The sequence below is a fragment of the Felis catus genome, chromosome C2 (assembly GCF_018350175.1).
Source record: "Felis catus isolate Fca126 chromosome C2, F.catus_Fca126_mat1.0, whole genome shotgun sequence".
In the NCBI taxonomy this organism is placed as follows: domain Eukaryota; kingdom Metazoa; phylum Chordata; class Mammalia; order Carnivora; family Felidae; genus Felis; species Felis catus.
In genome coordinates this window covers 133,483,724-133,511,499 of record NC_058376.1, presented here as the reverse complement: position 1 = coordinate 133,511,499, position 27,776 = coordinate 133,483,724, and the positions used below count along the sequence as shown (strand labels likewise).

Below are 27,776 nucleotides of genomic sequence, written 5' to 3'. Positions count from 1 at the left end.
CACCCTTCTGGGAGATAAATTCTTACCTTGCTTGAGCTCTGAATCCACATTCTGGACCACATTCCCTCCAACATAGAGGCCTGCCTTACCTCACTTGGGCTTTAAAACCCATGCCATGCTGCTTCTCTGAATGGGCACCTCTTTACCCAGCTCAAAGTCTGTCACCTTGTTGCAGGCCACACCCACGCATCAACATCATGCTTACCCTGCTCGGGCACTTCTCTGTGGATATCCTCCTTTCCCTGTTTGGGCCCTGTCACCTGCTCTGAGTACCATGCCATCTAGACTTTCTCTCCTTGTACTCTTAGCTGCTGGTGCATATGCCTGTCTTGCTCTGTTTTAGCTAATCATTTTAGCAGAATTGTTTGTTAAGGGAAAGAAAGAAGAGAGGAAAGAATATTTGTAATTTTAGAAAGTTCCCCAAATGATTTTTATGATTATGTTACAGTTGACCAATAGACTTCACTTTGATAAAAACTGGATGACAGCGGGGCACCTGGGTGGCTCAGTCAGTTAAGTGTCCCAACTTCGGCTCAGGTCATGATCTCACGTTTGTGAGTTCAAGCCCCGTGTCGGGCTCTGTGCTGACAGCTTGGAGCCTGGAGCCTGCTTCAGATTCTGTGTCTCCTCCTCTCTCTGCCCCTCCCATGCTCATGCTCTGTCTGTCTCTGTGTCTTAATAATAAATAAATGTTCTAAAAAAATAATAAATTATTAAAAAAAAACTGGATTACAGCAATGGAACCCAAATCTTTGATATTAAAAATAATTTTTAATTAACCAACAGGGTTTTGTCAGTTTAATATCCAACTCTTGATTTCGGTTCAGGTCATGATCTCAGGGTTGTGAGATCGAGCCCTGCATCAGGCTCCACAGTGGGTGAGGAACCTGCTTAAGATTCTCTCTCTCTCTCTCTCTCTCTCTCCCTCTCCTTCTACAGCTTGTGTGCACACACACTCTCTCTCTCTCTCTCTCTCTCTCTCAAGTAAATAAATAAATAAATAAATAAAAGTTAAAAAAAACAATAAAATATAAAAATAATTTGGAAATGTGATTTAGAATGTGCATTGACACATAGGTGGGAAATAGCTCATTGTTTTCTTCCAAAAATTTTTTTTAATGTTTATTTATTTTTTTGAGAGACAGAGAGACAGAATGTGAGCAGGGGAGGGGCAGAGAGGGAGTCACAGAATCCAAAACAGACTTCAGGCTCTGAGCTGTCAGCACAGAGCCTGATGCGGCACTCAAACCCATGAACTGAGATTATGACCTGAGCCAAAGTTGGATGCTTAACCAACTGAGCCACCCAGGCTCCCCAGTTTTCTTTAAAAGTTTTACCAGAGAAAGAAAAATAGGCTATATGAGACTAATAGAATATCCCAGATGTCAGTAAAGCAAATGATTATGTAAAAGCACTTTAATTACTGTCAGTCTCCTAAAAACTCCATAGATGAGTTTTGCATGGATAACGATAAGGAAGGATTATGGTGAAATATATTCTGTGCTTTTATTAGGATTATCTATCTAGAAAGTCACATGTCCAAGGTAGTCCGTACAGGAAGGGTGGAAAGATAGAATCTACCATCAGCCCTAAAGAAACTCATCATCTGTCTCCGTCAGGGCTCTCCTCTTTAGTACACCTGCTGTCTTCCAAGTCTTTCTCTTTCCCAAGCTGTCTATCAGATAGTTTATTCATACCAGCAGTCTTGTCTTTTTTGCCCCTCTTGCCATACTCCTGACTTGTTCTGTCAGATTTCCCATTCTCACTTTCATCTCTACCACTTCTCTCATTATGCCAGCAGCTCACAGGAGTGATAAATGCAAAGCTCAGGAGGGTAGCGAGGCAGCTGGTGAATGCTCACATGTTACTGATTTCTCCTTGCTACAGCCCATCTCTTTCTCCCCCAGCCAATCCATTAACAAATGCTGTGCACCCTGCTCCAGTACCTATCTGAATCCATTCACACTTTGCTGCTCTACCATTGGCCTGATCTGAGCCCCTCCATCGCCAGCCTAGATTACTGCCATGACCTTCAAGGCCGGTCCTGCTGCCACTGTGTCCGGTTACAGTTTATTCCCCACATGGTGGAAGACTGATCTTTGACAAATGTATAGCGAATCATCTTTCTGCTGTGCTCAGAATCCCTCCGTGGCTCCTCACTGTTGAGATCTAGCCCTCTGGTTCAGTGGTTGATGGTAAATGTTTAATAGTCAGCCTTGGAAAGGACCCTGATTTGTAGTCTGTCAATGTTAGTGGTGTAAATAATTTTATCATGGCCTGTTTCAAGCTTCTTTCTTTCTTTTCTTCCTCCTTTTTTTCCTCCTCCCTCATTCCCTTTTTTCCTTTCCCTTCTTCCTTCATCTCTTTTCTTGTTCCCTGCCTCCTCCTCCTTCAGAATGTACATTCTGGGACAGGAAGATCCGTGTTTGTCTTAGTCACTGCTCAGTAAGTATTTGTTGAATGAATGATTGACCAAATAAATGGATGATCCATTCTTTTTTTTATTAAAAAATTTTTTTTCAACGTTTATTTATTTTTTTTGGGGGGGGGGGGACAGAGAGAGACAGAGCATGAACGGGGGAGGGGCAGAGAGAGAGGGAGACACAGAATCGGAAACAGGCTCCAGGCTCTGAGCCATCAGCCCAGAGCCTGACGCGGGGCTCGAACTCAGGGACTGCGAGATCGTGACCTGGCTGAAGTCAGACGCTTAACTGACTGCGCCACCCAGGCGCCCCGGATGATCCATTCTTAATGCTGTATTTCCAGCATTTAAGAATTGTTCAAGGGTAGATGGCCTAGTTTTCAAATAACCAAATAATGTTCAGCACTTTAAAGTTCAAAAGCACTGCCTCACACATAATCTCATTCGACCCAGACCCAGGCACCATCCTGTGAAGAAGCCAGGGAAGGTGTTTGTCTCCCCACTTTGCAAATGAGGAAACAAAGACTCAGAGGTGTAGAGGTGTCCGGCCCCAGGTCACACACCAAGTGACAGTATCTGCAGGGTCTGACTCCCAGTCTGGCACTCTTCCCTTTGGCCAGTGATTGTCTGGCTCTTGGGAGGGGCTCAGCAGGGAGGCCTGGCGCTTCAGGGAGACAGGTCCCAAGAAACAGGAGAGAAAGGGAGGGAGAGCAGGAAGAGGCAACTGATAACAGAGGAATGGCTTCCTTAGCTGTGTCTTTCACCTCAGGGCCGGCACAATAGTGATTTCAGACCAGCTCCCATTCCTGTCACTAGATTCACGCCCCCAGAAATGGAGGGTTGTGCTCCCCTCCCCCAGACCCAGCAGCCTTCAGGGAGCAGGCTCATTTCCAGGAGCCCTGTCTTCTTACACTTCTGTAGAACAGCAGTAGAGCTTGGAGACCTACAGGCTGAATTCATTTCCCACGTATGGCTTATTTAGGTCCTGTAGAGTTTCAAAAATTGAACCAATTTACAAAGCAGGAGATTCCACCTGGGTAAGTGGGGTTGTTTTTGGCAAACAGGAAACTGACCATTATCGACTGGGCTGACGGTGGCCATCCCCTGAAACCAGACAAGTGTTGTCCAGTTCATTACAGTCCCCACACTTTCCTGTCACCTCCAACCTTGAGGACTGCCGCCTACTGCCATTTATTTTCATGCTTGCGCTGTTGTTTTCATTATTGTTGGGAAACATACTTCTGAACCTGCATCTCTACCACAAGGAGGAAGACAAAATACGCAGGGCCTCATGATGTTATGACATCATGACCCGCAGTATCTGAGTCCCTGAGCCTTGGATTATATCCCGCTTTCAAATACACCCTCTCTGAGTCCTCTGGGCAATTCCACAAAGAAGACTTCAAGAACCTCCATTTAGGGGCGCCTGGGTGGCACAGTCGGTTGGGCGTCCAACTTCATCCAGGTCACGATCTCGCGGTCTGTGAGTTCGAGCCCTGCATCAGGCTCTGGGCTGATGGCTCGGAGCCTGGAGCCTGTTTCCGATTCTGTGTCTCCCTCTCTCTCTGCCCCTCCCCCGTTCATGCTCTGTCTCTCTCTGTCCCAAAAATAAATAAAAACGTTGAAAAAAAATTAAAAAAAAAAAAAAAAAAAAAGAACCTCCATTTAGGTGAGGACCCTGGAACTCAGGGAGATTGAGAGGCTTGCACAGGGTTTCATAATTAATTAGAAGCAGACCTAGAATTTGAAGACAAAATCTCGCTGGGCATGGGAATCCGCATAAATTGCATTCACAGCCACACACGTTGCCTTTGTGCCCACAGCACGAGTGACTTGAAACAGCCCTTGTGTAATCCGCCACAGGACCCAGTAGGTGGCGCCGTAAGCCAACAAAGCTTTCCAGAACAATGCCTTTGTGGAAATTGGTTTTCTTCCATTATCACAGCATTTTAAGTCCAAATGGTTTATCCTTTCTTTTTCTCTCTCTTTTAAAATAATGGTCTTTCAACACACACTATAGCATGGCTTTCGTGCCAGGCCTAAAATGAAATTTGCTTTAATCCATCACCTAGGGAGAAAGTGTTTGTGTCACAACTGACATCTGTTAAATTTTAAATGAAGTAAGCAAGCAGTAAGAAGGCCTGAAATACGTTCATTGTTCAAGAAGTCATGCAGACACTGATCAGCTGCTCTGTACAATTAGGAATAAAACAACCACCTTTTCTTCCCCTTGTTGGGGGGAGACTTTTCAGGCACTGCTGAAAGCCTCAGTGAGGAAAAAGGCAGAGGATGGATGGACTTGCACTCCATAAAGTTACCACTTCCCTTTCAAGTTCAGGCAAATTGGCTGGGCACAGCGGGGATGACTACTCTGACAGCTCCATTGTCCCGGCTTCTGCCCAAAGTGCTGAATGGAAAGAAGCCCAGGACTTCCCCTCCTTACCTGCTACTTTTTTTTTTTTTTTTTTTTTTGCAAAGTGTTAAGTGAGAGAAGCTTCATCCAGATTGGCCCACTCAGTTTTAAACATCCGCATATTATTATGGTGAGTCTATACATTTGTTCTTTTGTATTTCACACTATCAAGGAATTTGGAGCCAGTCTCTCCAATGCTAGCGCTTGCCATCTATTCTTCAAGCTTCATTATTAAAAAGAAATGACAGCAGATGTGATTCTGATATGCAGCCTAAGTATGAGTTAATTTGTTCCTTACAAAGATGTACTAAGATTATCAAATGAGAAAGTGAAGACTTGCCTATAAAATAAAATAATTGTGGGTTGGGGTATTTTGGATGTTGGAATTTTTTGATAAATGTGAGGATTGGCAGAAAGGCTTTCAACTTCAACCCTTTGTTTCATCTTCCCCCACCCCCCACCCCTGTAATTAGGTTAGTGTCTATGGCAGTAACAAGTAGTGCTTCCCAAATGGCCACACACATTTCCCAACCCTCCCCCCCCCTACAGTCCTGTGGATGAGCTCTGGCCAATGGGAATGTGATTGGAAGGCATGGGTGTGAGGGTGTGAGGCACCTAGGAACCAGTTTGGCTCTTTCATATTCTCTTCCCCTGTCTTGAAATCATGGAGGCCATATGCTCCAAAAGGTGTTCCTCCAAGATGGCAGATAGACTGTGGGAAGCAAAAAACCCTTTGCTGACCTGCACTGGACCTGTAACCCAAATGAGAAATACTATGTTGTTGTGTTAAGCCATTGAGATTTGGCCTTAACTTGTATAGCAGCAGAACCTATCCTATCCAAGAAGGCAGGGCTGCTGCCTTATTTCATTGAAGCCTGACCACCACTCATGCTGACAGTCTTTCCTTTGATTATGTAAAATATTTAAGTAAAGTTTCAGTGAAGTTAAGATTTGAACCTAGGAAGTCTCAGTCTATGGTCTCATCTCTAAATGACTCCATAAATAAGAAAAAGACCTATTTTCTTACATGATAATAAGTCCATAGGGAGGCAGTACCAGCATTGATTGCTTCAGCAGCAAAACATAGTGCAGGATTCAAGATTTTTCCATCTTCCTAACATGAAAAAGATTCTCCTAAGCATGTTGCCTTTGTCTCAGGTTTGTCCCCTCATGGTCATTAGATGGCTACAAGAGCTCTAAGCATCACAATCTTTCCCAGCGATATCCAAATGCTAGAATCAGAAAGTCTGATTTGGTTTCACCTTTTTAAGAGTGAGGAAAACTTTCCTAGAAGTCCTTCTTGCAGACCTCTCATTAGCCAGAATTGTGTCAAATGCCTCATCTTAAAACAATCACTGACAATGGAAACAATTATAATTTTGGACCTAGACTAATCAAGATTTACACCTTGAGACTTCAGTGGGGCCTAGCCTAGCTTCCAGAACTATCTGCTGCATTTCTGAACAGATTTAGTTTTCCATTAACAAAGAAGGAGGAGATAATCACTACTGAGTTGATGACTAATATTTTCAGCCAAAATTGTCCTTTGCTTTGTGAGGCTCAAGGTCAATGGCATCCCTCTGGGCTGATGATTCCTCACTCTTGAATCTCTATGATTCCTTTTAGATCACTGATGCAATACATGCGTGTGAACTTGAACCTCTGTGGCACAACTTTTCGCAAAACCCTGTCTGCCAACTTCTGTCCTTACGTTTCCATCTACAGATCACAGGTGCGTGCGTCTCCATAGGCTGACCTTTGCATGTTCATACTAATTGCAGATTTAAACTATAAGCCCTAACACTCCTAAAATCCTAGCTCCCCTCTGTAAAAATTCCCCAAAGTAGTACTTAATTTCACATGCTTGCCAAATCTTAAATCCAAAAGCAAAACCAATTTTCCTTTGTGCTGCAACTAAAGCTAAAGAAAGTTCTCGGCTTTGGAAGGCACATACTGGTGTCCTCAATAGCATCTCACAACAGAGATTTAAGTTAGGAATCTCTCTGATATGTTTGTTTCATTGAACTCTTTGGGCTAAAAAGAAATGGACAAAGCTTTCTTCCCCATTTCTACCAGTCACAGGAGTCCTCTCTAAATAGCCAAAGTGGGGGTGCCTGGGTGGCTCAGTTGGTTGAGAGTCCAACTTCGGCTCAGATCACGATCTCATGGTTCATGAGTTTGAGACCCCTGTCGGGCTCTGTGCTGACAGGTCAGAGCCTGGAGCCTGCTTCTGATTCTGTGTCTCCCTCTCTCTCTCCCCTCCCCCACTCACGCTCTGTCTCTCTCTCTCTCTCTCTCTCTCTCTGTCTCTCTCAAAACTAAATAAATATTTAAAAAAAGATTAAATAGCCAAAGTGAAGTAGTCCTAGGGCCACTTTTTACTCCTTGTTCATACAGCGGATACACTGCCTTGAACATCTGTGAATTTACCTTTCCTTTCATTTTTCTGAACATTGTCCCTAAGCTGGTTTTAATGTGTTTCTGATAATGAAAACAAAACAAACGCACTTAACCTTCAAAAAAGGGAGATGAATATAATCACTTCAGAATTGGAAAAAAAATGTCTGTAAACATCTGGTCAACTGAATCTACATGATGATCCTTCTGCAATTACTAGAGGAGTAAAACCCACTCTTCCCGTTTACTCTGGAGCTTATGCGAGGTGGCTGTGATTTAAAAGAAGCAAACTCAAGTCATAAAGTTTTGTGGTAGTTGTAATTTCTCATCAAAGAAGGGTAGCAAGTTTCCCATCATTAGAAAGGATTCAAGCAGAGGGTAGGTGACCTTTTGTACAGGATTCCTGAATTAGTAGAGGTTGAGGGTAAAGGATTTATTTAAGCTCTCTTCCAAAAGATTCTAAGTGAGGAAAAACTATCTTTATATTCATATGGTGCTTTATAAAACCCTTAGACACATATTTTTTTCTGATTAAGCTTCAAAACAACCCTGTCAGGTAGGTGGGTTTACTACTATCATTTATATATGAAGAAATTGAGCTTCAGACAGAAGTTAAGCGATTTATCCGGGGTCCTACATTTAGAAAGTGGAAGGTCCTAACAACTTCTGAGTCAAAGATATCTCCACGCTCAGGACAAGGGCAGGCGCAAGGCCAGGCCCATCACCGTGTGGCTGAGGTGGTGGCAAGGGCGACCATACTGTTCAGCACAGAAAAATAGCTGCCCTGGACTTTGCCCTTTCTCCTATGCCTGAAAGCTGGTCCTTGGCGAAGCTGTGTGTCTTCAGGGCCCCCTTTTGTACTTTTGGTTAATGTAGATCCGGGCTGTCCTGTCTCCTCAAAAGTGAAATTTGTGAAGCCTGTGCTTCAAACTTGCCTGGTGTTTCAGCCCATTCCTGGAGTATTTCTTCTTTAAAAGGACCATAAGCAGAGGCACCCCAAACAACGGTGTGCCCTCGGGCCCTTGGCTTCAGCATTGGAGAAAGGGGCATTTCTGTCATGGGGTCTTTCCTGTCGTGCCACACTGGCTACTCCACCTCGTCTGAATTGTGTGACAGCACAAAAGGCAATACTGCTGCTTGGTGAGGGAAAGAATGCTGATGGAGGGGACAGGATGTCCCGTTTCAGTTTCCCCACGGCCCCCAGGCTGGATGGGAGGACGAATCCCCTGGTGGAAGGGCCTGGGAACAGGGCTTTCTTCCACACATTTCTTCCTATCAGATTCTGCCCTATTCTGGTAATTCAATGGGAAATGAATCCACCCAGGAGTCTGGGCTGGCCCCCGAAAGGAAGGTAAATCTAACAAAGAGAAAGTCATTGCCAATTTTAGAGACCATGTGTTAACAGGAATAAACAGGAATACAGCTGAGTGGGAAAATGGGTGTTTCACCATGGGTTGTATCTAAACAGGCAATAGTCAAGCCAGAAATGTGCTTTGTACCTTTTTTCATTTGGGTTGGCCAGTGGGGGTAGATGAAACGGAATAAAGTATACACAGATTGCTTCAAATATACTATCTCTAGGTGTTTTTTGTTTTTTGTTTTTTGTAAAGCATTTGGTCTTGCTGCTCCTAATGCAACCGGAGGCAGTTACACTTTGATTGAATCTGGAAGATGTTTTTCTCCCTTGCCTAAATATCTTTGACCACACAGCATGAGCTTTGCGCCTATTGGTGATACATTTTCTGACTCTGAGGGCCTGAGGAAATTGATGTGCCGAGAGAGGGTAAGTGACTTGTCCATGGTTGTACCGCTTGGAAATGTGAAGTCAGGACTCTCACACAGTCTCCTGACTCCCTGCCCAATGTCTTTCTGGACACCTGGATAAGACATAGGCACAAGGAAGGGTCAGGCACCCCACTACACAGCAGGATGATACGTTGATACCAATTTTTGTAATCATTTTTACCCCAAAGGCTTTCTCCCTCAAGCTACACTGGAGGCATCTGCTATGTCAGAGGAGGGACTTTAAGGCATAAAAGTAGAAGCACATGTTTTTTGTTTCCTGCAACAAGGCTTTAAAGATATGCAGGAGCTTGGGGGCACTTGGGTGGCTCAGTCAGTTAAGCACTGAACTTCAGTTCAGGTCATGATCTCACCGTTCGTGGGTTCATGCCCCGCATCGGGCTCTGTGCTGACAGCTCAGAGCCCAGGAGCCTGCTTCAGATTCTGTGTCTCCGTCTCGCTCCGCCTCTTTTGCACTAGCACTCTCTCTCTCTCTCTCTCTCTCTCTCTCAAAAATGAATGAACATTAAAAAAAAAAAATTTAGAGATGCGGGAGCTTAAAATCTGAGCCCTAATGAATTAAGGCCCAAAGTTTATGCCAGAAACAATAGATTTGGAAGAATAAATGAGATTGCAAGAGAGTGGGGAAGAGACGTGAGGAGTAGGGAACAGAACTTGGATATTAGTAAGTGTTACTGAGAAAGGAGACTATGCCTTGCTCCCACCACACACATCTCACATGCACCCAAAGGGGCTGTGGGAATTACTGAGAGGGATGCAGCCTCATGGAGGCCTTGGAAATGGAGCAAGGACAGAGAAAAGATCTTCATGGACCAGTCCCAGGGGCGTTACAGAGCGGGCAGTGATTGAGGGGGCCCAGTGGCCCCGACCGCATCACCACATAAGCCCCATAGAATGTAGACACAAACCTGGGAGCAACGGAGCTGAATTATACTTTGAATGCTATACATTTGCCATTTTTGTTGTTTAGAAATGATCAAACAGCAGCAATTTCCCATTGTTCAGCGTAATGTCGTAGGAAACCCAGAACTGCCTGCAATTTCGTTTCTATCACCAAGCAGAACAGAGGTTTGAAACAGAAATCAAATTCAGTCCAAACAAAGACACTTGGACTTCTTACCCACCCCCACCCCCCACCCCCACCTCCGCCTGAAGTCTGTGTGTTGTGCTGTCTACATAGAATTGCCTCAACACCAATCAATTCTTGAGACGCTCAGTGGTTCAGATCAGAGCCGGTGGGCTCCAAGACAATTGGCTCCCATTACAGTGCATTGTCCTGCACGCCCTGCCCTTTCAGACTCACACAGTTCCCAGTGTTTGGATGGAGCATTCATGGAAGCAGGGACATCTCATTCTTCACAATTCAACCCAGTGTAGAGTCTGGTCTATGTCAAACAGAGGAATGTAGGAGCCTACAAATCATCACCTTTACTTTTTAAGTGAGTCGAGTTTTGTTTTGGGCTTCTTACTGGGGTAAGGCAAGCAGGGGTGGGGAAGCTTGGTTCCCACCCGGCTGAGGCATGGTAGCAAGGAAATTGCTGGTAAACTCACTAGCATTCATTCTTCCTGCATAACCCATGGGTACTACGTAATGATAGTAGTCTGGGGAGAGCTTAGGAAGTGATTACCCGAGAGGCCAAAAGGTATAGCTCCCGCAGAAGAAGCCATATCTGACTTTAGCACAATGACTGCACAGCCAGGGAGACAAGGATAACACTATGGTAGAGTGGTTCTCCTAGATGTGTGCGAAGACACCCTGGGGAACCTCAGTGAACACACAGGAATGCTACAGGATAGTTTAGATTTTTGAGGGAAACTCATTAACCTCTGCCAGATACTAAATAAAATGACTAGTTCAAGATAGTTCACAGTTTCAACATTAGATCACGACATCATGTCTCGTAAAGCTGGGGTTCAGGTGGTTGTTATGATAAAAAGCATGCTGTACTCATAAATCAGTGTGGGATAAGAAATGACGATGATGATATCCGATCTGAGTCCAAGGTTTGAGAAGTTGTGCAGTGCCCAAAAGTCACACTCATCCCATTATTAAGACATTGTGGTCATTTATATTTATTTGTATTTGTATATAAAAACAAAACACCATCTCTCATTTCAATCTATATGTATTATTTTTTCAAGTAGTTGCTAGGTTCTTCAGGATTAGCGTACATTTCTCAGAATCAAGTATAATTAACATACAGTGTTATATTAGTTTCACAAGTATGATATAATTGTTCGACAGTTCTATACATTACCCAGTGTTCATCGAGATAAATGTACTCTTAATCCCCTTCACCTATTTCACCCACCCACCCGCCTACCTTCCCTCTGGTAACCACCAGTTTGTTCGCTATAGTTAAGAGTCTGTTTTTTAGTTTGTCTCTTCCTTTCTTTCTTCCTTTCTGTGAGAAGTAAGTGAGATGATTCATTTTCAGAAGTGCCAAATAAAAGCTGTGCTGTCTTGTTAATAATAGGTTTACAACCTACTGGAAATATGTAGGATCCCCCTGCCCCACAATGGAGCCCCAAACCCTTAGACACTTCACTTCCTAGTTCTTATTTCCCTCTATTTTGCAGGCTTATTTTTTGCGGGCTTTGCAGTGAGCATGCACCAAAGAACTGAAGTCTCTGAGTCACCTCAAGGAATGTACATTTATTCCAATCAGACTACTCTTTGGTCTTACATGAGCATAGGCAAAGTCGGGTAAGGCTGTAACCTCTGTAGTATTCAGCCAATGAGGATTCAGGGGAGGGACTTCCTGCTAGGAGATAAATTGCCTGCTGTAACTTCCCTGAGTGTGCCTGTCCATCAGACACCTGCTCTTGCAAGAACGTTGATTAAAGTCTCACTTCCACTGTGCTCTGAGTCTCCACATCCCTCCTTTGATTGGAGTGGTGGTCTTATTTCTCACACTTTATTTTTTTTTTAATATTTTTTAATGTTTATTTATTTTTGAGAGAGACCAAGCATGAGTGGGGGAAGGCAGAGAGAGAGGGAGACACAGAATCCGAAGCAGGTTCCAGGCTGTGAGCTGTCAACGCAGAGCCTGATGCAGGGCTTGAACCCATGAACTGTTAGATCATGACCCGAGCCAAAGTTGGACGCTTAACTGACTGAGCTACCCAGGTGCTCCTCTCACACTTTATTTCTTCCTTCCTTCTTTCCTTCCTTCCTTCCTTTGTTCCTTCCTTCCTCCCTCCTTCTCTTTCTTTCTTTCTTTCTTTCTTTCTTTCTTGATCCATCTATGTTGTTGCAAAGGGGTAGATCCCATATATATATATATATATATATATATATATATATATATCTCACATCTTTATATTTTTATCCATTCATCTGTAGATGGGTACTTGGGCTGCTTCCATATCTTGGCTATTCATTATAAATAATGCTGCAATAAACATAGGGATGCATGTCTTCTCAAATTACTGTTTTCACTTCCTTTGGGTAAATACCCAATAGTGGAATTACTGGATTGTAGGGTAGTTCTATTTTTAATTTTTTGAGGAAGGCCCACACTGTTTTCCCCAGTGGCTGCACCAGTATGCATTCTCACCAGCAGTGCATCAGGTTTCCTTTTTCTCTGCATCCTTGCCTGAGTAATGTATAGAATTGTTGAATCATTATGCTGTACACCTGAAACCAATATAACACCGTATGTTGACTATACTTCGATTAAAACATTTTTAATAAAAAATAGTCATAGGTTGTTAAGATACAATTATTAAATTATTTGGACCTGACTAATTAATACACATTTTCTGAGGATTTCTTTTGACCTATGGGTGCTGTGAAAAAACGACTGAGATGCTGAGGGGGCTGTGAACCAAGAACATTTGGGAACCTCTGCCCTAGAGGATGGGCAGGCTAAAATAAACTTGGGTCCTTGGATGAACCACCCTGAAATGCCACTGCCCTAGAAGGTTATGTGAGAGAGAAACAAACTTCTATTCTTTTTGAGCTACTGCTCTTGTGTACTTGGGGTCTCTTTGTTACAGCAGCTCGGCCCGTCTCCTTGCCAGTACTAGCCCTCAGTAAACATTTGTTGTTAAATAGGCTTGGCATTGATTTCCTCCATTATTTCAGATTTGGAGTTTGCCTTTGGAACAATAATAAAGAGGTGAGTTATGATGAAAAAGTAAAACCATAATAACAAGGGACCATGTAATAGAAGAGTAATCACTGGACACTTCCTAGTTATTTGACCTGGGATAAGTTATGTGAGTATCATTGAGTGTCACGTTCCTCATCTGGAAAATGAAAATAATTTATCTACCTCATATACGTTATGGTGGTGGAGATGAGATAAGGTAATAATCATGAAAATATTTTGGGAAGTTTTTATATATTATATTATATTATATTATTATATATTATATATAGTCTTCATTACTGAAACATTTATTACAATATTAGTGATGTCAGGAACCATCTTAAAAGGGGCTTGTTGGTAGGAAGGAAAGCCTGAATTAGTGCAGAGTCTGAATAATCAAGTTTCTCCTTTAAAAAAAAAAAATCAAACTTTACTTGTTCAAAAGCAGTTCAGAAACACATTTAAGCATTACAATTTAAAGACTAAGTTTTACCAAGTAAAGACTTGCCTTGAAAATCAAATTCCAGCCCCAGGAGCTTACCTACTTTAAGTGGTTTGACTACCAATAAATTCATCAGGGTTCCAAAGCATTTAATTCTCTCTTAAGTAGTTAAACAACCTTCCTTTCATTTATTAGAAACCTTTTTTTTTTTGTCTTTGTCAATGCCACTGTTAAACTCTTTTCCACCCCCTGTATGAGTTCTTGTCATATCGAATTTGTAGGCTCTGAATTGATAACTGTTTTGTATAAGTTAGCCAAATCCAAGGAACCCAGTGAAGGACAATTGCAGAGGTGGTCCTGGAGTAGAGAGGAGTGCCTGGAGTGGACATTAGTCATTCGAAAGCTGTCTCGCATCCCCACCGCTCTTGGATTTTTCCATCATGTGAGGCTTTGGGAGGAACACAGTCAGGGAAAAAGGCTCTGGCACTTGGGTTCACCTTCCCCTCCAGGCTCTGAAATCTGGAAACCATGGTGCATCTCAGGACAAGGAGGTGTTTGCACCAGGTACTTCCTGAGACATGGTCCTTTTCAGAACCCCCTTGGTTCTGGGACCACAGCCTACCATCAAGTCAGCAAGCCCCAGATATCCTTCCAGTTACTCCCCTCTTTTTCTAAGAGAGCAGGAATCAGTTTTGGTTATTTGTAGGCAGATAGTTTAACTAATACAATGCCTTCTTCTGAACAGTTTTTCATCCACAAATACTTTTCTTGAGCTAATCTATAGTGTTAGTGGTGCAAAATGTTTAACAAGAAGGAGATCAGAGTGCTTTTAGAAGCAAGAAAATTCATTCCTGTCTCCATCTAGAATTCCTGTGTTGAAGATTTAAGATATATTTGGAAAAAAATCTGAGTTCTTTTAAAATGTAGCTGTTTCCATAATTGATATATTATGCCTTTTTCATATTTTTCATCTGTGTGTGGCTAGAGAAAATATAAAGAAAAGTGTCTGTTCCCAAAGGAGAACTCCTCTATGGAAATTTTTTTTTTAACCCAAAATCATTCTTCTGAGAATGTTTATCTCACTTTACCAAAACATCAGACAGTCCAACCTCCTGGACATTCTTATAGCTCTGAATAAGAATACCATCCATCTTGGGAGGAAAAACATAAAGAGATTGTTTCTTTCCTAAATAAGTATGCTTACTGTTCAATTTAAAGGGTGTCTGTTGTGGAGAAGGGGAAGAATGGGTTTTTTCTTGAAACGTTCAAGAGGTTAGTTTTTCAACATGTCTAGTTTTTTTAAGTTAATTTATTTGAGAGAGAGAGAGAGAGAGAGAGAGAGAGAGAGCAGGGGAGGGGCAGAGAGAGAGGGAGAGAGAATCCCAAGTAGGCTCTGCACTGTGAGCGCAGAGACCAACTCAGGGCTCGATTTCATGAACCTTGAGATCATGACCTGAGCCGAAATTAAGAGTTGGATGTTTAACCGACTGAGCTGCCTAGGTGCCCCTCAATATGTATGTTTTAAATGAACTTTATCATTTAAAATCATTAAGAATTTAGGTCTATGGATGTTGACTTTCTTGACTCTGGAAGTAAATCCAAAGGAAATGGATGGAACACCAATGGCTATATCTTAGCTATAATATTTGCTCTGAGGAAGAACTGTAATTCGGAATGCAATTCTGTCTGTCTGTGTGTGGAATTATTTAGTTTAGCTCCTTAATTTTTGATTCATCTTTGTCTGTGCTGATCACCAAATTCAGACAGCTCCCTTGAGTTATCTTTTTCCTTCTAACTCTCCTGCCGCCCTGTTGATCCAGGTCACCATCAGCTCCTGCCCGTATTAACACAAACTTTATTTTGTTGCCTTCATTCTCAATTCTGAGCCCCATCCTCCAATCCATTTTCAATAGCTAGAGAAATTTGCTAAAAACACAAATCTGGTCACTTTATTCTCTGTGAAGTATCATTCAATATTCGGTGTCTTTTCATCGTTCTTAGGATGAAAACCAAAATCCTTAACAGGATGAGAAGTCCAGCATTATCACTTTATTTTTAACATTAAAAAAAAAAACCTGAAAGGGGAAAGGGTCTAAGAGTTCATTATTTCAAACAAATTCACCAGAGCTAGATTTTGAAACTCATAATTTGAAATGGCCTCATCTTTCAATAGCTCATTATCAGTAAATGATCTGTCAAATTTCATACTTTTGACAAAGGAAAAAACACTAAAATAGTGAAGCAACAGAAATGTCTGGCTTAATGGAAAGAAGATGTTGAAACTAAGCAAAAATGTTCAAACTGGCAAAAAAAATAGAGCCAAAAAGAATGGAGAAAAAACCAAGGCCATCCATCAGGCAGTGCCTGGGACATGCCTACACCCAGATGGGAACAAACAATCCTCAAATTTGAAAAATGTGAGGTAAAATGTAACTGACCTATGGTCACTTTTTTTTTTTTAAGGGAAAGAGCTTGTGTGTGTGTGTGTGTGTGTGTGTGTGTGTGTGTGTGTGTGTCTCAGTGGGAAATAAAAACAAAATGATATGATTTTAGAATAAAATTGTTCAGGCTGTAGTAGCTTCCACAGTGGGCAGTTGGCCATGCATCATAAAGAACACCGTATGCCAGAGGGAGATCTTTAATATCAAAAACAAGTAATAGCTCTATTATAGCCTCTGACTTCAGACGAATTGGCCTTTGGGTTGACTGCCTCCAGAGCCCCGGCCTGCCTATAAGAAAGGACTCATGCAAAAATCAGTTTATTTTTTATTCCCCTAGCAGGAAGTGATGGATCAAACATGCAGAGATCCACTGTTTGCCCTAGGGTGAGGTTCAGGAGACCTGTAAAATGGCGTGGCTGGACACGCAGGCTCTTCAGTCTATGTCGCGGATGCATTCTTTACAGAGCCTACAACAGCATTTTCATTCTCTGAAGGAAAGTTTGGAGACTTACATATTAGGCACTTCTCATGTGCCACACTATGTTCTGTGTTTTCTTTTATCACAACGTAGCTTATATGTAATCCCATTTTACAGAGGGAGAGATGGAGTCCTAGAAAGAGAAGAGTCATCCGTTGTTTCCTCCATGCTCAACGTCTTTCCCCCTCTCTCTAGTGCCAACACCCAGGTTTTCTTGGAGGGGCGTGCCTTCTTCAGTCTTGGTGGGGGTAGAGAGGAGGCTCCCTCGTGGTTTTCTCACTCATGGTCTTCTACCTAATCCTATGCTTTTTCCAAAGAATCCCAATCTTGGTGAAGTACCACATGGATGGAAAATGGTTGGAGCTCTCCTAAAGCGTCTGTTGCCATCCGCCCTCGTCTGTCCTTCCTAAGGTCTTGTTCTTCAGCTTTAATTCTAGTACATACTTTCTGGCCTGAGTTGTCCAGAGTCCACTTCTGTTGCTTATAATCAGATAGTCCTGGCTGAAACAAGAGAGCTTGCCTGCAGACGTAACCGCTGCTCGTTCCTTCACTATTTCTGCTTCCTGTCCTTTCTGCCCTATGATTGCCACGTGCCTGCTTCTTGATGCACATGGGACCTGGCCCTCGTTTCCACGTGAGAAGAGGGAAGGGAGCATGCATGCTGTGCTCCCTGGGCACAGCAGCTCCAGTTCAAGGCTCTAGGTTTGTGTTTCTCAGTACAGCCTCACTACACAGCAGGTGAGCTCTAGCTCAGTGTGATTTGAAGGGGACCAAATGGTCTGGAGGCCTCCACGTATCCATTCTCTGGACTGTTTCTGTGTCTGAAACTCTACCATAAGGATCACTGCCTGTGGGACTGTTTCTCAAAGTTTTTGCTGAGTAGCATTAACCCAAGGTTTAATTCCTGCATGATAGTGGTTATACGTTTCGTATCTATTGATTATCTAATGCTTATCTAATGCTGTGAGAGAGACAGAGAGAGCACTAGTAGGGGAGGGGCAGAGAGGGGGAGAGATAGAATCCCAAGCAGGCTCCGCACTGTCAGTGCAGAGCCCAAGCAGGGCTCAAACCCAGAAACCATGAGATCATGGTCTGAACCAAGATCAAGAGCCAGATGCTTAACCAACTGAGCCACCCAAGTGCCTGCTTATATATGCTTTTAATGAAATATTATTCATCACAACAGCACATACATACATTTGAAAATCAGTGGTATAACCCTGTGGAAGAGACATAAGAAAGTGAGTCTGTGGACAGTAAGACATTTGAGGATCTCCTTGCAAAAACTGTGTGCCCTCCCCGTACCCAAATGCCTCATAGCCTACAGGTGGGGAACCACTGCCTTAATCCATGTGGTATTCGTTATCAAATCAGAATGTTTCATTCATTCATTCATTCATTCATTCATTCATTCCATGGGGAGTAGCACCCAGAGAAGTTGTGCTGGAATCTCCTCTGCTACACAGAACCATAGAGGATGTGGGTTCTGCAGGAATATCCCCTATTTGACTTAGAGGGTGGCTTTAAAGACAAATTTTGCTTCCTTACAGTTTCCTTGAAGGTTTTGTTTTGTTTTTTTGAGTCAGTTCATTTTAAGAATGAGCAGTGGAAATGATAAGTAAGTCCTGATTTTAGGAATATCAAACTTCTTGTTAAAACATCCTTGTGTTTGAAAATTTAGGCCCATGGCTGGGGGTTGACAGCCATATACTGCATGTTTGGTTTTCCCGCTGAGTCCAAGGGGCGATCAATTGTGTGAGGGGTTATGTGGGCAGAGGTGAGGGGAGGGGAGGGAGCCCAGTCTGCAAGGAGAAAGGGGGTGTTGGTTTAATCTTGTTTGGGGAGGAAGGCTCACAATATAAGAGGGGATAGGCCTCACAATGGAAGAAAGGAAGATAGGGAAAAAGAGATCATTAGAGCCTGACTCCATCCCAGCTTCAGGAGCTAATAATCAAAACGCCCAGTTGTTGATTATTTAGTCAGTGCCAGGCACTGTGCATACTCTTCCTTAATCCTGCCGGCAACTTTGTCATAGATACCATCACCATCCTCCCCATCTTAGAGAAGAAGAAACTGAGGTTTGGAGTGTTAAGGAACTTTCTCAGAGTCAGATACCCAGATCTGTGGCTCTTGGAAAGCTGGCCTCACTCCCAGGGATCTGAAGGCTCTCCAGGGCTAGGCTTTAAGGAAGTCATGACACGATGTCCCTTTCTGTGGACACGCAGCGTGGCTCCAGGGAGCAAAACCCGAAGGGGATATTTTTTTTTGGCACTTCACCACTATCAGCTTACGAAGTCGGGGAATCAACCAACTCCAAAGGTGGGGCATAGTTCTCAAGCTGTGCAAACTTGAGGTTCAGTCTCTGCATCTACAAAACAGAGATGACAGGACCTCCTGTACCAGGTTTAGATTCAACTAGAATGACAGAAAGCACAGACTAATGGTAGCTTAAGCAAAAAAAGTGTATTTTTCTCTCACATAAACAGACTCTGGCAACATATAGTCCAGAACCTGTTTAGGGGCTCCATGGGTGTCAAATACCCAGGCTTTCTACATTTTCATTCTGCCATTCACACCACATTTCTTCCACTTCATTGTCCTAAATAGCTGCTCTAGCTCCAGCCATTGCATCTGCTTCTATTCGTCTGGAAGGAGGAAGGGGCAAAGAAGGGCACACCTCCCTTTAAGGTCACCCTCTTTCTGGAAGTTGCACATGCCCCTTCTGTTTACATCCCAGTGGCCACAACTCAGTCACATGCCAAACCTAGCTGCAAAGGAAGCTGAGAAATGTCTTTATTCTGTGAGTCCAAATACCCAGTTAAACATTAGCAGCTCCATTACTAAGGAAGAAGGGGAGAATACGTATTGCAGTTGCTGGAAGATGAAATGAGTTAAATGTATGTTAAGTGATCCAGCAGGACTTCCTGGCACTTAGTGTAGACTAGATAAACAGTAGTGGTGAATCTGTCCTTCCTTTACAAGTTTCCTGGCAAACATTCCAATTTGGTCAGATCTGTTTTTATATGTGGATGAAAAGCTGGCTGAGCATGTATCTTTTGGAGCTCTTACTCTTTAGTATTTTGTAATAGGAAAGGGTTTTGTTTGAGTTCCTTGCTGTTCCTGAAGATTTCTTAGTAAAGAAATGGCCTTTCTTTCTGATGTTGTCATCCTTGGCTTTTCGCTTTCCCCTATTGTAATTAAGGCCCATCACAGAAGGCAAATAAAAACAATGTCAGCATTATAATAAAGTGTGATCACTGAAAAAACAAAACATCATAGTCATCTTTTCTCGGCTTTGAGATTACTACTGATGTTCACGCCACTTTCCAAAAGGCACAATAGGGTCTGCCACGTGCAAGCTGTAAGAGCTGGGACAAGTCAGTTCCCTGCTCTAAGCCTCGATTTGCTAATCTGGAAAATGGGGCCGTGAAGAGGAAATGGAATGATTGATGGGAGGAACACTCTCTGCAGATGGCCTGGCATGATAGAAGTCTACCACAAAGGATAGCTTTTATTTGTTTATTTTTCCATCCAAAGGACTGTCAGGCATAGCTGGAGATTTTTATTGAGGTTTCCAGTTCATGGCATTTTAGTTTTTATTATAATAAAAAGTAAGTATTTAACAAGATTGCTCATAGCAGATTTATTCATAATAGTCCCGAACTGAAAACAGCACAGCCCATCAACAGAAGAGTGAATAAATGAAACAGACTGTGGCCTATTCATACAAAAGCATACTGCTCAGCAATCGAAAGGAATAAGCAACTAATATACACCTGCGACAAGGACAAATCTCAAAACCATTCTGCTGAGTGAAAAGAGGCCAGACACAAAGGAGTACATAATGTATGACTCCACCTATTTGTGGCAAAATTAATCTAAGGTACAAAAGAAAAACAGAATAGCGGTTGTGTCTGGAGGGGCAGGGCAGGGCAGGGCATGAATGAGAAAGGATTGGAGGAAACTTTCTGGTGTAATGACAATGTTCAGGATCTTGATAGAGACTTGGGATGCATTTGGAAGAACTCATTGAATGGCACATTTAAATTTTGTGCATTTCACTGAATGTAAATCTCACCTCAGACGTGAAAAAGGGATGCAAACAATAATGTGATGGGCTCTAGTTATTAATATGCTTGCTGAAATGTTTGGGGTGAGTTGTACTTGTGTCGGCAGCTTGGCAAGGCATCAAAAAAGGAGGTGGAGGGGCGCCTGGGTGGCTCAGTCGGTTAAGCGTCTGACTTCAGCTCAGGTCACGATCTCACGGTCCGTGAGTTCGAGCCCCACGTCGGGCTCTGGGCTGATGGCTCAGAGCCTGGAGACTGCTTCCGATTCTGTGTCTCCCTCTCTCTCTGCCCCTCCCCCGTTCATGCTATCTCTCTGTCTCAAAAATAAATAAACGTTAAAAAAAAATTAAAAAAAAAAAAGAAAAAGGAGGTGGATGGATGGACGGACTGATGGATAGATATGTGATATAGCAAGTATAGTAAAGTGTTAAATGTAGAACTTAGGTGGATGGTATAGAGGTGATCACTGTATAATTCTTTCAACTTTTCAGTTGAAATTTTTCATAATGAAATGTTGGAAAACAAATCAGTACTTAAACAGGACAAGTAACTTCTGACCCTGTGTAATGTTTTCATTCACTCACTGATTCAAAAAACTTTTACTGCAGGGATGCCTGGGTGGCTCATTCCGTTGAGCATCCGACTCTTAGTTTTGGTTCAGGTCATGATCTGGTTCCTGAGACCGAGCCCCACATCGGGCTCTGTGCTGACAGCATGGAGCCTGTTTGGGATTCTCTGTCTCCGTTCTCTCTGCTGCTCCCCTACTCTCTCTCTCTCTCTCAAAAATAAACATTAAAAAAAGCCACTTTTACTGCACGCCTATTATATGCTAGACAGCCCACCCTTTACCGTCATACCTGAGACTACCTGATCAGTGACCCCCAAACACACTGTGCTGAGCCCCATTGCATTGACCAAGTGCATCTTTCAAGCCTCTGTTCTATTTTGCTACCTCCAAACAGTCCTCTGAGCCTGCTTCTGCTCAGGAAGCTCCGTCTTTCTTCTCAAGGTCTGCTCGTGGCTCTTGACCAAGTTGGGAAGGGCCAGGCCAGGGCATGGGATGGAAGTCCAAGACCTGGACAGATGTGGGCCTGAACAGCTGGTTCTGGCATTGGAGGCCCCCTGCCGACTGCAGAGGCCTCAAGAAAGCAGAAACCCCAAGTGACAAGTCGATCTGAATTCACATTATGTGTATTCTAGGTAGCTAGGAAGTCTCACTTTATATACAAGATACAAAATAATTCAAACCTTTTACATTTAAAAGCTGGTCAAGCATCAGGTAGTATTTCTGAACTGTAAACTGAGCGGGTTAAAAGGTAGGTTTGTGCCGCTGGCAGGTAGGGGAGTCACAGCCACGAGGCAGAATTACCCCTCACGCTTCTGGAAGGATTGCTCTTGGATTATGTAAATCTTGAATTACGTGTGGTCTTTGGGGAGGCCTGACTCCTGCAACGTGCAGACTCCCTGTGGGCTGAATCGAGTGCACTGGACTCTGCAGCATAGGGCAGGGGACGCCAAGAGAGGGGAGCGGAGATCTCCGGGCTGGCAGAAAGCAAGAGGGAGCGTTGTACAGGGTGCATGGGCAAGAGAGTACGTGGCGCCACCGGGGACAGGGCCGAGCAGTGGCTCTTGTTCCACGGCTCACTGCCGACACTGGTTCTTACAGGAGGCTTTGTGCCCATGTGAGCTGGAGACGAGGGAGTCGTTTCTGCCACCTCGGCTCTCTCCACGCAGCCTCGGAAGTCTTCCCCACATTGCCATCTTCTCCCTTTTCCACAGCACCTCCCGTTCAACCCCTCATCACTCTCCTTGGGACACCTGCCTCGTCAACCATCTGGATGACCAGTGCCCCGACCTCCACACATTCCCTCGACCCCTCCTTCACACTGCTGGCAGAACAGGCTTCTCGAAATGTGAATCTGATCCTGTCCACCCTACCGAAACCTCCAGGGGATGAAAGGAAACCTTCCTGGGTTCTGTGTGTCCCACCCACTGCTTTACCCTCTCAGCCAGGCTGAATGCTTGTGTGACCCCCACCCCAGTCCATATATTGAAATCCTAACGCCGGAGGTGATTTTAGGAGATGGAGCCTTTGGGAGGTGCTTAAGTCATGGATGGGGATGGAACCTTCGTGAATAGGATTAATGGTCTCATGAAAGAGGCCTGACAGAGCTTCCTGACCCCTTCCGCTGTGTGAGGACACAGCCAGGAGGTGCCATCTCTGAACTGGGAAGAGGGTCCTAACTAGACATCACATGGAGTCTGCTGGGGCCATGACCTTGGACATCCAGCCTCCAGAACTGTGAGAAATAAATTTCCATTGTTTGTAAGTCACTCAGTCTGTGGTATTGTGTGATTGCAGCCAGAACTAGGACACCCCCGTGGGCACTCCACCAGCCTGGCTTCCTTTAACCTGCCCTGGCTGCGTTTCAGTCTCGTTCCTGCCATCTCCCACCGGCTGCGTGGCTGTGGCACATTCTATTGTTCCCTCTTCACTCACTTAATGTCTCTTCTTTCAGTTCGCAGATCGACATCACCGGCTCAGGGACACCTTCTCTGGTTAGGTCCCAGCCCCCTTATTTTCAGCTGCCGCTGTTCCAAGGGGCTCTACTTGGGAGCATTTCTTCCAGTAAGTTTTTCTACATCATCTGGTGGAATTGGGTCCAACAGAATTTAAACCCAGTTCTGTTCCTGTGTAGTTTCCACCTATCTTTTCCAGATCAGGAAAGCAGTACCCACAACACCTTGCACACAGAGGAAGCAAAGTCCCAGGCACTCAACAAATAGCCATGGGAAGTATGAGAAGCCATGTTTTCCAAACGGTGGTTTGTGATTCATTACTGGATCGATTGAGTGGGTCTCAACCACCACCTTTTTTTTTTTTAAAGGAAACTGAACCAAACAGACTAGAACAGAACAAGGTGTAGCTATCAGGATATGTCACAGAAAGAAGGGGTCAGTTTTGTGTCCTGAATGTTTTGTTTCAGTTGTTTGTTTGTTTGGGTTTTTTTTTCATATAAATGAGCTTGTACCAGGCCATGGGATGAAATATATTTCCCCGTATCACATAGGTCAGGGTCAAAAATGTTTGGAAAACTCTGGTCTGCTGGGATCATCTAGTTAAGTATTTCTCCAGGACACTTTCATCAGCCAAAAATTCCTTTCAAAAGGATTTCCTAGTCAATTACAGTAGAGTAACTCAGAGCAAACCACTGACTCTCGTGGAGAGAAAAATCTCCATAGATCTCAGCTGCCTGGGAGATGCACAAGAGTCAAAGATGTTAAAGACTGTGTCTGTTTGCATCATCAAATCTGTTGAGTGTAGAACTTTCCAAACATGTTTGAGCACTGAGTATCTCCCCCCTCTTTTATTTTTAATGACCCTGAAATACCTCTGACTCTCTCCCTAGATCCTACTTTGGAGACACACTGACCCCTGCCTCAAGGACCTCACTGCATGGTCCTTGTTGGTATGATGGTGGGTCTGGGGAGGTGGCTGACCCCTCACCTTGGCATCTGACCTCCCACTCGGGTGATGATTTTGAATGCACCTTCCTCATACACTCAGAGACCCACTCCTTCAGACATAGACATAGGTGCCTTTTTCCATTATCCCCCAATAGGCCTCCCGGTTGCCTCTGCCTAATCTTTCCTGGTCCTTCTCTGCCAAGTGCACGCATTTGCAAGACAACACCCTGTCACTGGGGTAACTCCTGGGCCATGAAGAGAAGGAAGTTAAGTGGCGCACATAGGGACTGAGCTTATGAGCTGGCCTCATTCTTTATGCTTGGTCACGTGGAGTAAAATGATCAGGTGCTCTGCAATGAATAAAAGTAACTCCTATCAGCCCAACAGAATGCAGCCATTCTCCTATAACTGACAAGGAGGTTAGTCTGACTTCAAGGACAGTCTGGGAGTTGGGATGTCTCCGTTCTAGACTGTGTCCTCGCAGTAAGACTTGGGCATACTCCTGGGCCTTATGGGTAAAGTCAAGTGTTAGTCCTAATGATCACACTGACACAGAACGGAAGTGAAAAGGCCCTCAGAGGCTTTAGTTTATGACTTTGAGTGAACAGATGAAGAAACTGAAGCCCAGAGAGGCCAAGTAACTTATACTAGTCCACACAGCACTTCAGTAGCATAAGCACAGATAGGAACTCAGATGTCTAGCTCCTATTGTAGCCCATTCCCATCTGGGCAGGCTGTCATCCTAAGGTCCCTTCTATAGCAGTATTTTCCAGCACGTAAAGTAATCATTGTAGAGGAGCAGATGGCAAACACTGCTCATCATAGAGGCCTTTAAATGGGCTCTAAAAAAAAGGACAGGAAACAACTATAGAAATTGTAATTGTCTAACAGCAACATTTGCATATTATGGTATTTCTAAGTGCTTTAAAAAATCTTATTATCTCAATATAAGTACATGAAGCATTTCCTCATTTCCCCTTGGCAGACCTTTTTCTTAATTCCAAATAAATGGCATCGGCATTAGTGGGTGTTTGTGCAACCTCTTAATTAATCAAGACTCTCAGGTGCAGTGGATAGAAATGCAGCAAAACCAATCTGAACAAAACAGGAACTTTGGCTCATGTGAGTGTTAGGTCATCCACAATTAGATTCAGAGACTTAAACAAGATTGTAAGTAGTGCTTTCTCCTTTGCTCTCACATGCTATCTGGACTCTATATCTCTGTGTGGTTGTGGCCTCATTTTCTCCTCAAGATAGACTTTCTCCACATGGGGAAGATGTTTGTCAGCAGCCCATTTCCAGCTCTCCCACCAAACTTAGGGATTCTTTTTTCCTCTAACTCGAAATAAAAAATCCTAGGGAATGACTGACTGGCCCTGCTAGGGACTCATGACCACCCATAGACCAATCTCTGGGAACAGGTGATTGGGTTACTATCAATGGCTTGGCCCAGATCATGTGCCCACACACCTATGTCAGAACTTCCTTCTGGATCAACAGTCTCACTAGGCTCTGATGATTAAGCCTGGGGAGAAGCACTTCCCACACCAAAATAAAGAGCCAAACATGAATGGTTATCTGACTTGGAAAGCTGAGATTGTCCAAGAGAGACAAGAGGTCTGCCTAAATTCCAGAAATGAAGTCATTGCTTGGGACAAATATTTACTGGTTCATATCATGTTCACAGCTATATATTTGCAAAAATAATGCAATGTCGTGGATCTAACTCCATGGCTGATCTAACTCCTGTTCTCAATCCCTTACCCTACCTTTTAACTGGAGGTTCCAAGTTACATAATTCTGACCAATAAGACCTAAGTTCCTGTTGTCTCTGTGGTTCTTGGAAAGCATATACTTTCCAGATATAGTTGTTGTCCCTTCCCTCTTCTTTCTGATGGAAGATGGACGTGATACCTGGAGTTGCAGTAGCCATCTTGCAACCACGAGGGAAGGACCAAAAGAAGTCTGTAAGCTGCAAACCAGAGCCAGCAGGCTGTTGCCTTGAGACTTTTTGTTATGTAAGAAAAACAATTACTATCTGTTTAAATCATTAAAGTTAGCTTACTTGCAGCCAAAATATTCCTGATACAATGGATAAATCAGATTCATACGTAGCCATAAATAAAATCTTAAACGTTAGAGTCTGGTATAGGTCTCTGTCTTTCAGAGTTTTCAGTTCTCTGTCTTTTCAAACTTTGGGGAACATAAAGAAGACACAGTTTTTTTTTTTTTTTTTTTTTTTTTTACCCAGAGGAAGCTTACAATTAAATAGAGCTTAAAATTTAGGCCAGTGTTGAACAAAGAATTCCTTCTTATGTTTAATTCCCCAATGCTGCAATTAAGCCCATTTGCTTTTTATTTCATCCTCAGTAGAGCTCAAGAATGGCTAGTTACCATCTTTTTAAATAAGGAAGATGACTTAATTAAAAATACTGTTCCATCTCTGTGGTGTGTGTGTGTGTGTGTGTGTGTGTGTGTGTGTGTGTGTGTTTCTGTTTATTTTCCCTGGCTAATTAATACCAATTTCTTTGACTTTCTTCGTAGATCTTATTTTTCAGACCTCTAATCATGTGATATTCAATCAAACAAAATTTACAGTTAGAGTTTTTAAAAACTTGCATGGTCACTAAGAATCTCTTATCTAACTGGAGGATAAGATTGTAATGACTTTTTTTGGCCTCCTGTTTTTGAGGCCCCCGCCCCAAAGCTGGAGAATCATAACCTCTCCTGGTGGTTAAATCTTCACATGTGGGACTCTGGCCCCAAATTCTGGAATCAAGATTGCCCTTGGGCAGAGGAGTCAGATGCAACTTAGGCTCAGAGGCACCTGACTCTGAATGGGGTCTGCCATGATCATTGTAGGCACGCTATCCTCGTTCACCAGTGACTAGATTCCTCACACATTCTTTAATTTCCTCTGCTAGGGGTATTTTCCCTGTCTTGTCTTAACCTTCTTCTTCTGGTAACTGTTCCCTACTTTTCCCTGTGAAATTGTCCCTCGTTTACTTCCAATTTTTGTGGTTCTAGTGGAACTGACTCCTTCAGCCCCACGGATGAGCATATGACTCAGTCCTGGCCAGAGGATCACATCATCCTGGCCACAGTGATTGGTTGAGAGATGGCCATGTGACCAAGTCAGGCTACTCAAAGCTGGTGATGCTCAATGATGGGACTTTCATAAGAATGGGAAAGGAAAGCTCTTTCCTCACAGGGCTGCTGAGCCTGGGGAATATGACCCTAGCATTTCTGGCAGCCATCTTTTCCCCAAAAGGTACAAGCTCCTAATAGAGCTCATAAAAAGGGAGGGAGAGGGAGAGAGAGAGAGAGAGAGAGAGAGAGAGAGAGAGAGGGAGATGGAAGAGAGAGGTGGAGGGGGAAGAAGAGGAAGCCAAATCTCGAAGATACTGTTTGAGCCCTGGATCCAGCCTGGATTGGCACTTTTTATTGACTTTCTTATTTCACGATCCAATACGTTCTCTTTTTGCTTAAGCCAATTTAAATTGATTTCCTGCCCTGAATCTGACAAGTCTTCTGACTGGGTCTCCAAATCCTGTTTAGATTAGATACTTTGGATGTGCCATGAACACACCTCCCACTCAACACTTCAACATCTTCCATCCTGGGGACTAACCTCCTGGGCCTACCTGAGACTCAGGTCCTAACCTGCTATTCCCTATAGACTTTACCCCCTGAATATGTCCTCACATGTCTATTGTAGCACGAACCCTTGTACCCACCCAAGTTCACA

General features: G+C 43.5%; 1 long non-coding RNA gene across 1 annotated transcript; it reads left to right on the top strand.

The window, feature by feature from the left end:
- Positions 1-1,238: 1,238 nt before the first annotated feature.
- LOC123380139 lies at positions 1,239-26,243 on the top strand. The gene is made up of 5 exons (XR_006585520.1): positions 1,239-2,445; positions 4,901-4,965; positions 6,462-6,567; positions 8,843-9,015; positions 22,340-26,243. It is a non-coding gene; the product is annotated as an uncharacterized LOC123380139 (long non-coding RNA).
- Positions 26,244-27,776: the final 1,533 nt, after the last annotated feature.